The sequence below is a fragment of the Rhipicephalus microplus genome, chromosome X (assembly GCF_043290135.1).
Source record: "Rhipicephalus microplus isolate Deutch F79 chromosome X, USDA_Rmic, whole genome shotgun sequence".
NCBI classification, from domain to species: domain Eukaryota; kingdom Metazoa; phylum Arthropoda; class Arachnida; order Ixodida; family Ixodidae; genus Rhipicephalus; species Rhipicephalus microplus.
In genome coordinates this window covers 285,125,525-285,140,499 of record NC_134710.1, presented here as the reverse complement: position 1 = coordinate 285,140,499, position 14,975 = coordinate 285,125,525, and the positions used below count along the sequence as shown (strand labels likewise).

The following is a 14,975-nucleotide window of genomic DNA, read 5'->3' as shown; positions in this document are numbered from 1 at the left end:
TCAAGAAGTTAATTAATCAATCAATTATTCTCTTTGTCTCACAAAAATATATCACACGGAATAAAACCTGGTGGTAAGGTTGCTGGTCATAGCAGTTTGTTTCAAACTGTGAGTCCTTTGACAACACGCGCGTATTTTCATGAAACGGGCATCACCCTTTTCTCTTAGCAATTCCTTTATATCCTTTCTTATCTCTCTGCAGCCTCTTTTCTCCCCTTCATCCCTTCCCCAGTGCAGGGTAGCAAACCGGATGTGCGTCTGGTTAACCTCCCTGCTTTCCCTTGCATCTTTATCTCTCTCCCTCTCTCTCTTTATATTGCAAAGCAGCATGACAAAAATTGCAGATCCCACTTACAGTGGGAATTGATGATATGCGAAAGGCGAATGATGAAGGCTCATATGACACTTTGAATTTAGCACAACGTTACAAGGCGCACGGTTGTAGTACACAGTAAACACAAGAAGAAATGGTATGCGCTTTCAGGCATCGAGATGCTATTGCTAGAGGCTGCTGCACCTGAATTTAGGTGTGCGCTAAAGAACGCCGTGTGGTCGAACTTTCTGGGACCCTCAACTACGGTGTTCCTTAAAATCATATGTTGTTAGGACGTAAACTTGAATTATTATTATTATTATTATTATTATTATTATTATTATTATTATTATAATTATTATTTCATTTGCATAACAGATACACAAGGACTATGAGAAAAAAGGGAGATAGCAATCTGGCAACTGCCACCGGGAACGGCACAACGCCTGCTTACTCTTACGGGAGAATAAAAGAGACAGGGGAAATAGGAAGATAGCAGGAGAGAAAGAGGCAAGAAGAGAGGGAAGTAAAAGGAAAAAATGGCGAAGATATTATTGAGAAAAGAAACAAACAATGTTTGGGCGCGAAACCATGGCTGAGTTTCGCACTAAACGAAAGAGGGCGACACCTTGGTCACAGTGAAGTGCAATAAAATGTATTGAAACTTTTTTGGAGCGCTTAGGAGGAACAAGGGCTGCCATTTGGTTATCACTCACTATTCTCCGAAACCCCGGTGCTCGTCGTCTGTTTTTTTTTTTGCACTCACGAGTTAATAAATGTGCATTCTGGCTATCAATGGGTGGTTGTAAATTTCCCTTTTTTAACTATATGAACCCTTGGTTGATCATACTAAAATAACCCCTCCACCCCTCTCCAATCTTCCTCTCTCTCCCTCTTTCTACCCTCCCATACACACAGATTCCGGCGAGAAGTACGTTATAGGGGGTATTCACGGGATGTAATCGCGCACCATTTTGTTGTACAACTCTCAGCTTCCAGTCGTTCTGAAGATAAGCAGAATAAGATAAGAAAGCGTGGCTTTTCCCTTGTTTTTGTCCCACGAAATTGCGGCCACAGTGGCGTCAGTGAATACTCCTAAGAGCGTTATGATGTTTTTAAAAACGGCGAAAAGAAGTAGGCGGGACAAGCCCAATGCGAGCTGGTTTAATCTAATATATTTTTTGCCTTAGTCAGGAACACCGTGAAATGCACAAATTTATAAGTATGCCGTTTTGCTTACTTGCTGAAGCTTCCATTGCGATGCGTTGTAACCACTATTCGCTAAATATTTTGCCTCGAAAAATTGGTTTTCTATAACCACGATGCCTTTTTTATAAAAAATGTTTGTCTGACACTTTCTCCTTTACATATAGTCTCTTATAAACATACGTATAAAGCCACCACTCACACAGTTTCTACATTGCATCGTAGCTGCGTATTTCTTTATCGCATTGTGTAGCTACCATGCTGTCTTGTAACGCTCGCTCGTGAAGATAAGTGACTAATGAATACATTATAGAACACTTAATAAGTAGTGAAATTGCGTAGTAGGAATAAGTAGTGAAAAGAAAATTGTGGAAAATAGTATGGTATTGTGTGAATGGGAAGCTGCATGAAGGTTGAGTACAACCGTTGCTGTATTCATTACTCATTACTAATTTCTTTTTCTTCTTTTGCAGGCAACGTTTATGTTACCCCCTCTGGTGCTGCTGCCGGCAGTTTCAGCCATACCTTTGCCGTTCTCTCATGCCGCGAATGGTTTGACCACGATACCCTGGCCGAAAATGTCGTTCTCGGGGTTTGACTACCTTCAAGACTACCCCGAGCTGATAGATCCGGACGATCACCACCAACTTTCGCCAAGCGCTGCTTACGCTAGCGTTTTACCACTCGAGATGGCCTTCGACTACGAACCCTACGGATTCTCCATCTCCCACAACGATCCCTTGTTCCACAATAATCCCCTCGTCACTTTCACCGCCCAGCGCCAAAGTAGTGGTGGTCACGTAAGCTCTGGTCCTATTCGCAGCCATGTGGCTACCAAGAATGTTCACTTTAATTCGGATGACAACCAAAACAGAGGGCCCAAAGTATTTAGGATAACAAAACCAGTGAAACAGCACAACAAAGATCGAGTTCAACTTTCTTCGCGCATGAGTCGAACAAACCGCGAGTTCAATTCTCGACCGAGACTACAAGGCACGTATCTTGACCGACACGGCAAGGACGGCCGCTTGAATGCAGGCTCGAGCGGTAAACCATTTTATGGTTACACTACCAGTAAGCCAAGGCTAAGAATTCCTGACGCCATAAACCTATTGCCACTTTCTCAACAGGAATTCGTGCCCCAGCCTACACAGAGAATAACCATGCTACCGACTACAGATAAGCCAAACTCAATCGTGAGCACCACACCCATGGGAAGCCTTGCACCTCGTCTCTGCGGACAGCGCAAACCTCGGCAAAGGAAGCTGAAACTTAAGCGATTGCAAGTCACAACCCCAGCACACGCTAGACAAGAAATCAATACCAATCGAACCTCCGAAAGCCAAACGGTCTTGACGAGACACCAGCGTGAGAGCAACGAACAGGACGAAGACTTCATGCCGTCGCAATACGTGATCGACCTGAAGTTCCGCAAGTCAACGAATAGTTTGGCGCCGGATGCGATGCGAAGCAAGGGTTTTACGGAAACCCACCACCGACTCGTGGAACGTTTCGAAGAGATTCATCATCACGATGACAACAAGCACGACCTAGGCCACAGCGCCAGGAGCGAGAAGTACAGCAACCATGGCTACCACGACTCTGCCGACGACTCACTGGAGGCTGTCAGCAGCAGTGGAACGCATTCCAAGATCTCCAGCAAGGATGAAGCCATAAATAGGGGCCAGAAGCTACACAGTGAAGCCAGTAGCCCGAAAGTCGTTGAAACTGCGGCCCCATCTAGCGCTACTGACGGTGAATCGGCTGAGCGAACTGTGCCACCTGTAACTCTAGGCAAACCTCCCATTACAGTGCGCACTTTGCTTGATGGGACAGGTAGCAGTCGCGGGCCACCTCTTACAATTGCCTACAGAGGCCCTCATGACTCAGACGTGCACCCACCTATACCTAGCAAATCTTTCAGAGTAAACGATGGTTTTAGACGCTGGGCAACGTCGAAAGTAAGATGGTGAGGTAGCACACGGGGAATAGATATAACAAACTACTTTGAGGCACTACTGTAGCCACTATGAATACTCATTTTATGTTCACGCTCAGGCTGGTACTGGCGCGATCACAACCCATGTCAGGAGCAGCAGTTACCGACATACGTACTAAACAACGTTTATATTGTCTAATGCTCTCATCATACGGGTCACACATGTGTTTTTTTGATGTTCTGTCTTCTATCTAACCAATTCCCACAAATTTTAAAAGATAACGAAGCGTATTTTTATTGTTTTTTTTCTCTTGACTTACCGGGGAAAGAAGAAACAGGAAGGAAAAGAAATGCAGAGATGCTAATCGGTCTAAAAGAACTGGTATGCCACCCTACACAGTGGAAAAAAACCGGGAGAGTTTGAAAGATGAAGAAAGAGAGAGAGAGAGGAAAGGGCACGTAAGTTTTGCTAAAATGTACCCAGTTTACAGAAGCGCTTCGAAATGATAATCCGACAAAGACGAAAAGATTCTCATGTATGAAACATGATTTACGTTTATTCTTTGCAAGATGACCTTAACTAAACATTTGGCAGCTATGCACAATATGAGCTTCTAGCAGCGTGAAAATTCATGACAGTTGCTCAGAAACGCAAACTTCATTTCAGCCTCCAAACTAACAAGTAGAAACATAACCTGCCTCCTGTCACCAGTAGATCGTATGCTGCACCGCTGAAATGATACTTGTGTAGTGAAGGAAACTTTACGTGAGTTCAAGATCTTTAAGATCAACTTAGTTCATTATTACTGCTTTTCATTTACCCATCTCGCAGCTGTGTAGTCGCAGTCGGTGAAAGATGTTCATGCCACCATCAATCTAAAGCGATTGTTGTTCTACCAAACTGAACCAAGCAATGATTACCATGGGAGTGTAGAGCAGGAAATTCAGTTTTAAGTTATTTTTATAGCCCTACATATGAAAATAAAATACGCGCACGTGAATACACAAGGGGCGTAAACTATCTCGGTAGATGCATCAGCAGACCATACGACTGAGGAAATAACCAAAAGCTGCCATAATGCGGGTAGACACACACGAGGAAGACACAGCGGCACGAGCGCTGCATGGCCGTTCTCTTACGTGTGTTCTAGCGCTGACAGCTCTTGATGCATTTAACCAACTAGCCCAAATAGCCACGAGGAAATAACCGTTAGTATGACTCTATATTTTTAACTGTTGCAATACAGTGCGTAGTACGTTTCACATAGCCTCAGTGTCAATTTTACCAAGGCATATGAAGTGCTAATGCAGGTGCATGCATATGCAAACGCGGATGCTACCACAGTAGACAATAGCTCAACGGTGTCTTAATTATACCTCCTTCAAACTAAAGACGGTCGCCATGGGGGTTTTAAGCTCTTAAGTTTGTTTCGAAAAACTATGCAGGATCTTAGAGTGCAGAAACATTGGAAAAATGCATGACGAGCAATCCGGGCTCAGCAACATTTATTACATCTTACTTTTTTCCGTAGAAATAGAAAATATTGTTTTAAGTAACCTTGGAAAACAGATTTGCGAGCGCCATAAAGAGAATGTCAGTGCTGCTAAGCCTCTTTTATAGACGTGCAGGATATTTCGACATATCACGTGGGCTATTTTTAGGCCTAAACAGGCCACGCAAACACTTGCTATAGCATAAATGTTTAGGCTACGTATATGAAAATAAAACAAAGGGGCCATTAGGAGCATTTACAGTGAACTTTTCATTGCTCATACATTAATGCACTACTAATTAACAAATGGATTTCTACTACCTTGTGATAGTAACGTAGCGTTCTCCAGCTTCCTGTCCTACAACACACACACACATACACACACACACACACACACACACGCACACACACACTCTCTCCCTCTCTCTCTCTTTTTCTAATTGACTTTTTGAACTTCGAAACACTACAGACAACTGCAATAAAAGAGCGTCGTGACAAATCTCTAATCTTTGGTCATCATATGAATGCCTCAATGCTATCGCCAATGAAGCAACTTGGCCACTTGCGCCATAATACAAACAAGCAGTAAATGACGCATATATTTCCCTGACTAGGAATATAGAAATGACAGAAAGCTTGTGTGAATGTTGTCCCACGTTTCTTGCCCGGGGAACAGCAATAAAGGAAGTTTTTACAGTCCATATTTCAGTGTCGTTTTCTGACTTCAAATGGTGATTCCGAAATACGAAAACCAGGTACAGTCATTACGGAGAAATGCAAAAATATCGGGCTCAGTAATGCATGTAGGCTCATTTTCAGTCATTAGTTCGCATCGTATCAGCGTAGTTTTGATTGCAACCATTACATCACAGCCAACCTTACGTTTTGTAGCCGTATATGTTGTGACATTATGCGGTTATCTTGAGCAACTGCGTATAGCAGTCATTACACTGGATTTTTTCGTATCGCATACAATTCAATGAGCACTCAACAACGACTTACAGACAGGTGGAACAGCAAGTAACTATAAAATTAGAGAAAAAAATTGGCACCGTATCTGCATGTAATCTGCAAATGTCATTGAAAGACGGAAGTCTTGCGTGTGGAGAGAGCGAAGAAGACATTTATTTGATGTTCTGCGCAAGAAAATCGGTGAATTGTATTCTGGAGGCGCTGCGTTAGAGTGCCTCGAGCGTTCAGCGGAGGCGAACAAGTGCATCGTCACGTCACACGTGAGAAATTAGCGCCATCTGGCAGTTGTCTTAGAAAACAAAGTGGCTCTGAAGCGGGTGCGCGCGCCCATGTCAGAGGTGATAAGGTGTAGAACGCAAGGCGACGGGTAGAGGCCATCACCGTTTCGTTATAGCAAAGCGTTGGAAACACTCGCCTTTCTGGCAAGCGTTGCATGGTCAGCGCAGCATGATAAGCGCTACGGTCCTGAAAAAACTTATGTAGGCTTTATGTATTACTTATGTATGCCGAGTAAGAAACGCACATGCAAAACATATACGTCTTGTTATAGTGCCCCAGACATGTGCAATAATTGCTTTTTTTTTACAATTACACAAGCATGAACGCTCAGCCTTGAACAACATATGTGGGCGCTGCGGTTGGGGTCGGCCGTTTCAAATACCTGATGCCGTTAAGAGTGGACTGACAAATGTATAGACAGACAGACAGGCAGACAGACAGGCAGACAGACAGACAAACAGACAGACAGACAGACAGACAGACAGACAGACAGACAGACCAAAAATTTTGCGTCGATGGTCCCCAAGAAAGATTTAATACACTCGCGCTGCCCGTTAGATACAGTACTTATGTCGACCTGCATGTTTGTTGCGTTTCTCTTCCACGCAATCGCTTACGCATGCACGATAAACGAAAGAAGAAGAAAAAAATTGGCCCGAATCTGCATGTTACACTGTAAATGTCGTCGAAAGACGTTAGTCTTGCGTCTGGAGAGAGTGAAGAAAACGTTTATTTTATGTTCTGCGCAAGAAAATCGGTGAATGGTATTCTGCAGGCACTGCGTAAGAGTGCCCTGAGCGTGTGGCGGAGGCAAACGAGCGCATCTAGGCACGTTAGACACAAGTGCCATCTGGCAGTTATTTTCGAAAACGAAGGCATGCAGCCCGCGGAGAAAGATGCGCGCCAGCCTCGAAGATGATAAGGTGTAGAACGCAAAGCGAAGGGCAGGTGCCACCACAATGACGTCGTAGCAAAGCGTTGGAAACACCTTTTTGAGCATCGCGTTGCACTGTCAGCGCAGCACAATTAAACGCTACATTCCTTAGAGTTACTTGTGTGTGCCTTTTCTAGTATAAAGGCAGACACAGAAAACACCGAAGCGTTGTTGTGGCGCCTCAGATATGCGCAACAATTGCTTTTTAATTAACATTACACAACTATGAACGCCTAAACCTTGAGCAATAATTGTGGGCGCTGCGGATGGTGTTGGCCGTTTGGTGCCGTTTGAGGTGTCGTTTGGGCAGACAAACAGACAAATGTACAGACAGACAGACAGACAGACAGACAGACAGACAGACAGACAGACAGACAGACAGACAGACAGACAGACAGACAGACAGACCAAAACTTTTCTGTCGAAGGTCCCAAAGAAAGACTATCGTCTTCAAAAATAATGCTAAGCTACGGCTCATTGCATACTCTTTCTACCGGATCTCGCGCAGCTGGTTGGGAGTCCTCCGGCAGAGTAAGCTTCACCACAGGGCGATGTGTCACAGCCCCGAAGCTCGCCTGTTCCCTGTTTATAAACCGATGGGTGGCTGGCCGCCACTGGGGATCGAACCCCGCACCTACCATTGCTGAAGCGGACGTGTACGTGCAATGCCGCAAGTACGGTGCATGCATGCTCTTGATGCCAAAGCTCAAAACCTCAATACGGACGATGCTAGAGTTCCCACCCTCCAGTCTGCGACATCCACTGCCCACATGCGGAGCCACAAGCAAAGCAACATTATTCATACTCTACTACATTGCCAATAATTTCGTCAACCGTGGTAGCTTTGTGTCATTGGCATTCAGGTAGTTAGCATGAAGTCGTGGGTTCGGCCTTTTACCATGCTTTCGACACATTTCAAACCGATTGAGAATCAATTCTTATGCTACCTGTTTTCAGCACTGCGACAATAGCTTGCCGTTGAGAGCGTCTATAATCATGTAGTAGTAGCGCGGCAAACGCCGTAGAACATTCTTTACTACGGCTTTTATATCTATCTGGATTGCCAATGAATACGTACATGCAACGTACGGGGAAAGCAGAGGTAGGTGTGCTAGATAGCGGTTTGTGGTCTTGCGCTGCTGTTCGCTGCTCATCACTGCACACCACGGGTATGCACCGCGGCTAGACATCGTTTGACTTGTTTCGGCGAAAGCAGCACCGCTTCTTAGCACGAACTCTTCTTACTTCGTAATAAGCATGCGAAACAGTGGGAAGGCCTAATATTACACACCCTGCCATTTTGTGCCTAAACAACCAACTACGTACACAAGTACCAAGGATTGGCGCTATGTGAAGCGACGTACGTGCCAGCATCAGTGAGCCTCAAATGCAATTACGAAATACGAACACTACTAAACTCGTGAAAAGAATGCTTGATTCCATCACTGTAGTTACCAGTCTTTTCACATCTACCAGCGTGTCATGACAGGCCCTGAACATGTTGTTAGTTACTTAAAGAATCTCTTGTAGTGCAAATTTAGCTCGAACAATTTAGTAGGGCGTGTATTAAACAGCCCGTTGGAGCTACTTATTGAAAACGCCTAAGTGAGCTGTTCTGCAGTGTTAAACCTCGTCGTAGAAATTTTTAGTAGGGTGGCTCACGGCACTTGATAATTTTGCTTGAGGAGCCTTTGGAGCCTGCTGCCGGACTGCCGATGAACAGAAACAAGAGTATATACTCTGAAAGTTCCGCTTAACCAATCATCTCGAAATTAGCTCATTTGTAGCGTAAGTAACAGATGCCATGCATCTGGTTTCAGGGACATCCATCGACTTTTTGAAGCGATTGTCGTTTCTTTCTTTTTTTATTTTTTTCCTTGTACTGTTGATTGGCGCGCCTATTTGTGTTTTCTCTTTATTTTCACCTTTATCTACCAAACCGGTAAAGCGCAAACTATGTCGCAGACTGTCAGCCCTGCTACGCAAGCGTCGTGGTCTTGTGGAACCATCGGGATACATTTTGACGTCAGGCTTGAGCCTCATCACTTGTCAGCGACAGTTGATAGCGCTTACGCATCGGGGAATATAAAATGTGCGAGAAATAGTTTAACCGCTCGTTCAAACCCAGAAGGGGAGAAAGGAGTAGCGAACGTGTATTCAAGGGTGCCTTACATTGAAAGAGCACCAGGCAGGCCCAAACAAAGTGCGCTTCGGCAAGGGAGGTCCCACAATTGATGCTAAGCGCCTTATTACAGCAATTACTATTGCTTTTAGTGATTGGCCCTTAACCTGCTGGCGTATAGATACTCGCATACAAAAGCTCAAAAGCGATAGCGAGATTCAGCGCTGCGGCGAAACACGTGACGTCGTTCCCAATTACCAACATTCAGATTTACAGCGGCTCCAAAAGTGAAACTAAACACGCGAGCTGTGGCCATGCAACGTGAAAGTGAATGCTAGCGCACTCCTTTAGAGAAGTGTTTTTTTTTTATTTTTATACAAAATTGTGACAGGAGTTAGTGCCCTCACTTCCACATGAAAACGAAAAACCACTTTTGTGATGGAGCGCAATGGCATTAGCTTTTGCGTAGTTTAGCCACAGCTTACGTGCTGTGTTTTACTACCGGAGTGCATGCACATATGTCACTTGTAAAACAATATCTGACACATGTCGATGCCAGTATCGTTAATCATTTTGAGAATCAGATTTTGTTTGCTTTAACAGCGGAGCTGTTTATGCAGAGCATGGATCTGTGACGATTGAACAGAAAAGGTAATATTTATGCATCGCCACGCACTCTTCCGATACTTTTTGCTCTCTTCGTTACCGTCTGCGTCACTCCCAGAACACATACGCCCGTTAGTACGGTGTGGTCTGCAATACCATTGATGGCAGAACGAGATCAAAAAGAAAGAGAGAGAGGAAGAGATAATTTTTTGCAGAAAAGCTCTCTTTACGAAGTGGGATTCGAGCCTGCGCGACTGCGATCCCAAGGTGAGCATCGCAACCACTCGGCTATTCCGGCACGCCAGCAGAGCGAACATATCCTTGTATAGTATAAAATACTTAGATGTGGTAAAGGGAAGTGATGTTAAGGGCGAGGGAAATAAATAGTGAGAGTGAGAAAAATGTGGAAACAAGGAGGAAGAAAATCAGAAATACAGAGGGAGAGAAAGAAAGGGCACGAAAGACAGAATTAGCTAGAATAAGATAGCAATCGAGTAAGAGAGAAAGAAAGAAATAGAAATTAATCGGGAAAAAGGACATAGGAAAAAGACCGATAACAGAAAAAAAGAAAGAAATGAAGACCGAATGAGAAAAACGTTGAAAGATTAAAGAAGGCCGCTCACCTCTGCACTTACTGCAAGTTTGACGCCAGTGTGGATGCCTTATTTTAAATGCGAAACATTTAATGGTGAAATTCGGCGACTTTGAGCGTATCTATCTATCTATCTATCTATCTATCTATCTATCTATCTATCTATCTATCTATCTATCTATCTATCTATCTATCTATCTATCTATCTATCTATCTATCTATCTATCTATCTATCTATCTATCTATCTATCTATCTATCTATCTATGGCATTTAGCTCTCCAGGCCGTTTCGATAATAGTATCGATAACAAAATTAGTATGGAATAACATGACAGTATGACGAGCATAAGTTACTATTCATAACATGAAAATCAAAATATGTATGTCGTGAATGCGATGATTTAAATTTCATGGTCTCACTGCTCTTGTGGTGGTTTTGTTTACATGACACATTTAAAAACAGGTATGGTATAACATTACTGCAAGGCGAACGTAAGTGACAGACCGTAACGTAAAAATAAAGACATGCATCTCGTGTACGTCATGACTACACGCCACGCTCATGGTGCGCCTACGGTCGTTTCGCTAGCTTCATATGCACAAATTATGTATCACGGGACGTGAATGGATGAAAAAAATATATGACTGGTGCAAACATGATAATCACGAGATGCGTGCCATGTAAGAAAATGACTACAATGCACGCTCAAGATGCGCTCGCGGGGGGTGGGAAGTGATTTTAATTGAAAAGAAGAGAAAAGTGAGTCCATAACTGTCGCTCAGGGGCAGGACACCTCAATAGTAGCTCACGAGGGGTGGGGGTAAAGGAGGAAATAAAATGATAGGATTAAAAGGTAAAGAGATAGAGAGAGGGGAAGGAGAGAGCGAGGCACAGGGACAGTGAACGACGGAAGTAAGGAGAATATAGGAAAGATGGAAACGGTCTCAGGAGTCCGAGGGCGGGGAACCACTCGGCGAGACCTCTTGTCGGCCGGCGTCAGGAGATGGCGTAGGGCGAGCCCAGTCGGCCAGAGCTGCGCTGTCGTCGGAGATTGCGGGGGCACAACCGGTCGGCACAAAATACAGTGAGTGAGTCGTTTTCGTTAGCTCCACGTATACCAAATTTCGTATTACGTACCGCGAATGACTACGAAGTTAAATAACACGTCCAAACATGATAATTATGGCATCTGTTTTATGAAAAACATAACTACGTGCTATGCTCATAGTTCATTCGTGGTCGTTCCATTAGTTTCACACGTACCGAATTTGGTTGACGTGACGTGAATGAATGATGAATGTAAATGACTGGTGCAGACATGATAATCATGACACTGTCATATAAAACATGAGAACATACCACGCTCATAATACGCTCGCGGCCATTCGCCTAGCATTCTATATGCAAAACATGTTATTATGTGACGTGAATGGACGACGAAGTTAAATTACACGTCCAGGCATGATAATCATGATATGTGTGTCATGTAAAACATCACTACATGCTACGCTCATAGCGTACTTGTGGCCGTTTCGCTAGCTCAACATTAAGCAAAGTTGGTATAACGTGACGTGAATAGACGACAAAGGTAAATGGCATGTCCAAACATGATAATCATTACATGCGTGTTATGTACATCACTTATGTCCGTCTCGCAACATCTTGCCGATTTTAAAGTGACATACCAACCTTCCTCATTCGTGCTTCACATATCATCGTTTCCCACTGTATGTGAGATCTGTCAATATTTTATCCTACGGAAGATATTCATGCTTAAAGTGTAGAAATGGGGGTGTCAGAGGACATGGCTGAAAAGTGACGTCTCCTTTTGATCGGGAGGTTTCTTTCAGATATGTGTGCTCTGTGAAGTTGTGCGTAGAGAAGTAGTCAGAAACAGTATCTAGTATGCAGCAAACGAAATACAGTATACGAAAATTGCTTGCAAGATAAAGTAGTATCTTCACTACAGCGAATGTAACGCAAGGAAATATATCAGAGGACACACATAAAAAAATAAGTGACTAGCATTACCAAAGGAGTATAGATAGTGAAGACACGAACAATAGAGCAAAGCAAACTTGTTCTATAGTGAAAACTAGTTAGGTAAAGAATTTAGGTGGTTTAAAACAAAAAAAACTTTTTTCAGCATTCAGCAATGTATAACGAATATAACTTCGAATAAAATACGTGTGTCACTTCACTTTAGTAAACGTGGAGAGCGAGATCACTTCAGGAGAGCGTAGTGGTTCCTCTTCATGCGCTTCATCAAATACTTAGATCTGTCGATACGAAGAAAAAGTGTGTTAGTCGTAAATTCGACTCGGCAGAGATACCAGCCGTTGTAAGGGCATTGAGTTGGCAAGGTGTACTTAGGCATTGAGGTGGCAAGGTGAAACATAGATGAACACCACAGCCAATATATAAAAGGTTCCCACCGGTACTGTGCTCCTTCTCAAGAAAAGAAAAAACGCCATTGTAGAAAGGGGTCCTAAAAGGTGTTGCAATCTTTCCATCATTACTCCCTGCATGACTAGAGGAAGTGCTTGAACAAGCAGAATGGAAAGGACTCGAAATAATTAATAACTGAAAATTTGACCCCAATTTACAGTTTGATGACGGCATCGTGCTCTTCAGAAATTAGAGTAACAAAACGTGGAAAGTGATTCATTATCAAGTATTAGTGCGAAATATCCTGTTTTTCACCGTGATAAACTTGTACAAATCACAAGATAAAAGCACCGTGGCCAGCGGATTGAGCGCGATTCAAGATGACGAAAGGAGCTGCCGGAAAGACATTTACGGGGGAAGGATTGTTTACCAATATAAACAGCATTACGGCCAATTTAAATTTAGCAAGGCTATGTAATCCAAGTATTGTGTGGTTTGAACTATAATATCTGAGTGACGTGATTATGCAAAGGCTGTAGCGGTGCTATATGTGTTCGTATTCCCCCACTTGTCATGGGAGAAGTGGAGAATTGGGGTGACTTCGAATAAAGTACTATTAGATGGTTGGTGATGTTCCCTTGTTGAAAGAATGCCAAGCTTTATTTCTAATACTTATACCGGGAGGAAGGTTGCACATCTAAATCAACGAAGCACAAATAGCATTCAGTTTAATGTAAGTGGTGTAAAAGAACTACTTTCGTTCAAATACTGATCTTGCGACAGCGCAAATATTTATGTGATACAGTCTAGCATCTACAGCTTAACCAAAGCCACATCGGTGGGCTTAAAGACGTTTATGACATTGCGTTTCCACATGGACACATGGCATACAGGATAGAGATCCCTCGATAAACGTTTTAAGAAGAACCAGGCGTATGATTGATAATGATTGGAATACTTCGTTTGGGCATTGTGTCGGAAGGATATGATGGGGGCTGTGGGAAGGAGAGTGGCCGGCCATAGCACAACGAACGGGATGGCTTACAGGCAGCCAGCTGACTTGTGTTCTGTTCCTTCTACCAGTCTTGCTCAAGCTTCTGCGGTCGCACTTTTCAGTGCTGGCAACCTTTCTATAAAATTTTTTGAAAAATGCGACGGGCTGGTACAATTTCCAGCGTATCTAGTATGGTCAGAAACATTTGATGTTAAGACAGACCCTGATTCTTACAACTCATGATGAAGTACTGCGCACCGTCCTGGGAAAAGGACGAAGGAAGTCAAAGAAGACAGCGTGAAGGAAATGTCATTTTTGATATAAGTACCCACCCCGCCGATCACCCAGTCGTGGTACCATTCTATCAATCACTTAGAATTTGTGCGACTCAGTGGAAACACGAATCGAATCCAGCACTTAGACCAATAAAGACAAACCAGAGAAAGCAAGTTCCCCCTGCTCGGTATCTGAATTCAACAGGCGAATGACCCAAGCTAACATTACTGGTGTCAACAAAGCTGGACGGGGTGAGAGAAAAGCGAAGTAAGCATCAAAACAGTATGCAAAACCTTCACTCAAAAAAAAAACCTATCAAGTAGGCATTCATGCAGAATTGGGGTCCAGAAGCGAATCAGTATTGTGAAAGGCGAAAAGGTCGCCACTTTCCTTGTTCTTGTTAGCTTCTGGTTCTACCGCAAATTTATTCGCAGCCATTGCTCACCCTTGCTATCGGCACAGGGCTCCGGCGATAGAGCGAGAGGGGACTTGAGCTTTAGACCACTCAAAATTAACACAACTAACAATTCAACCACTAGAACAGGTTCTTTAGACGCTTGAGTCCTTGCCAATACTACTATCCGCTGGCATGCACCTGCAAACTGTCTTGGAGTAGAGTTTACAAAATATGCAAAAAAGCGTTCCCTAGCGTTGATTTTACACTTTCACTTTTACCAAACCTCACTGTGAAACACTGCACAGTGTTAAGAATATCGCAGCTACATGCCCTATTAAGACAGTCTTGCAGTGAAGGTAACTAAACTTTCATAATTAAGGGTAAAGCCGGCAGTTACACAGTGCACTTCAAGTTCTCTCTGTGAAGCCCTGCTCGAATGGCCAGCATTGTGCTTCTAATTGAA

The 14,975-nt window shown here is 43.6% G+C and overlaps 1 long non-coding RNA gene across 2 annotated transcripts in view; it reads right to left on the bottom strand.

The window, feature by feature from the left end:
- Nucleotides 1-14,975, bottom strand: part of LOC119162389 (uncharacterized) — a 166,523-nt gene that overhangs the window by 59,107 nt on the left and 92,441 nt on the right. The window lies entirely within an intron of this gene.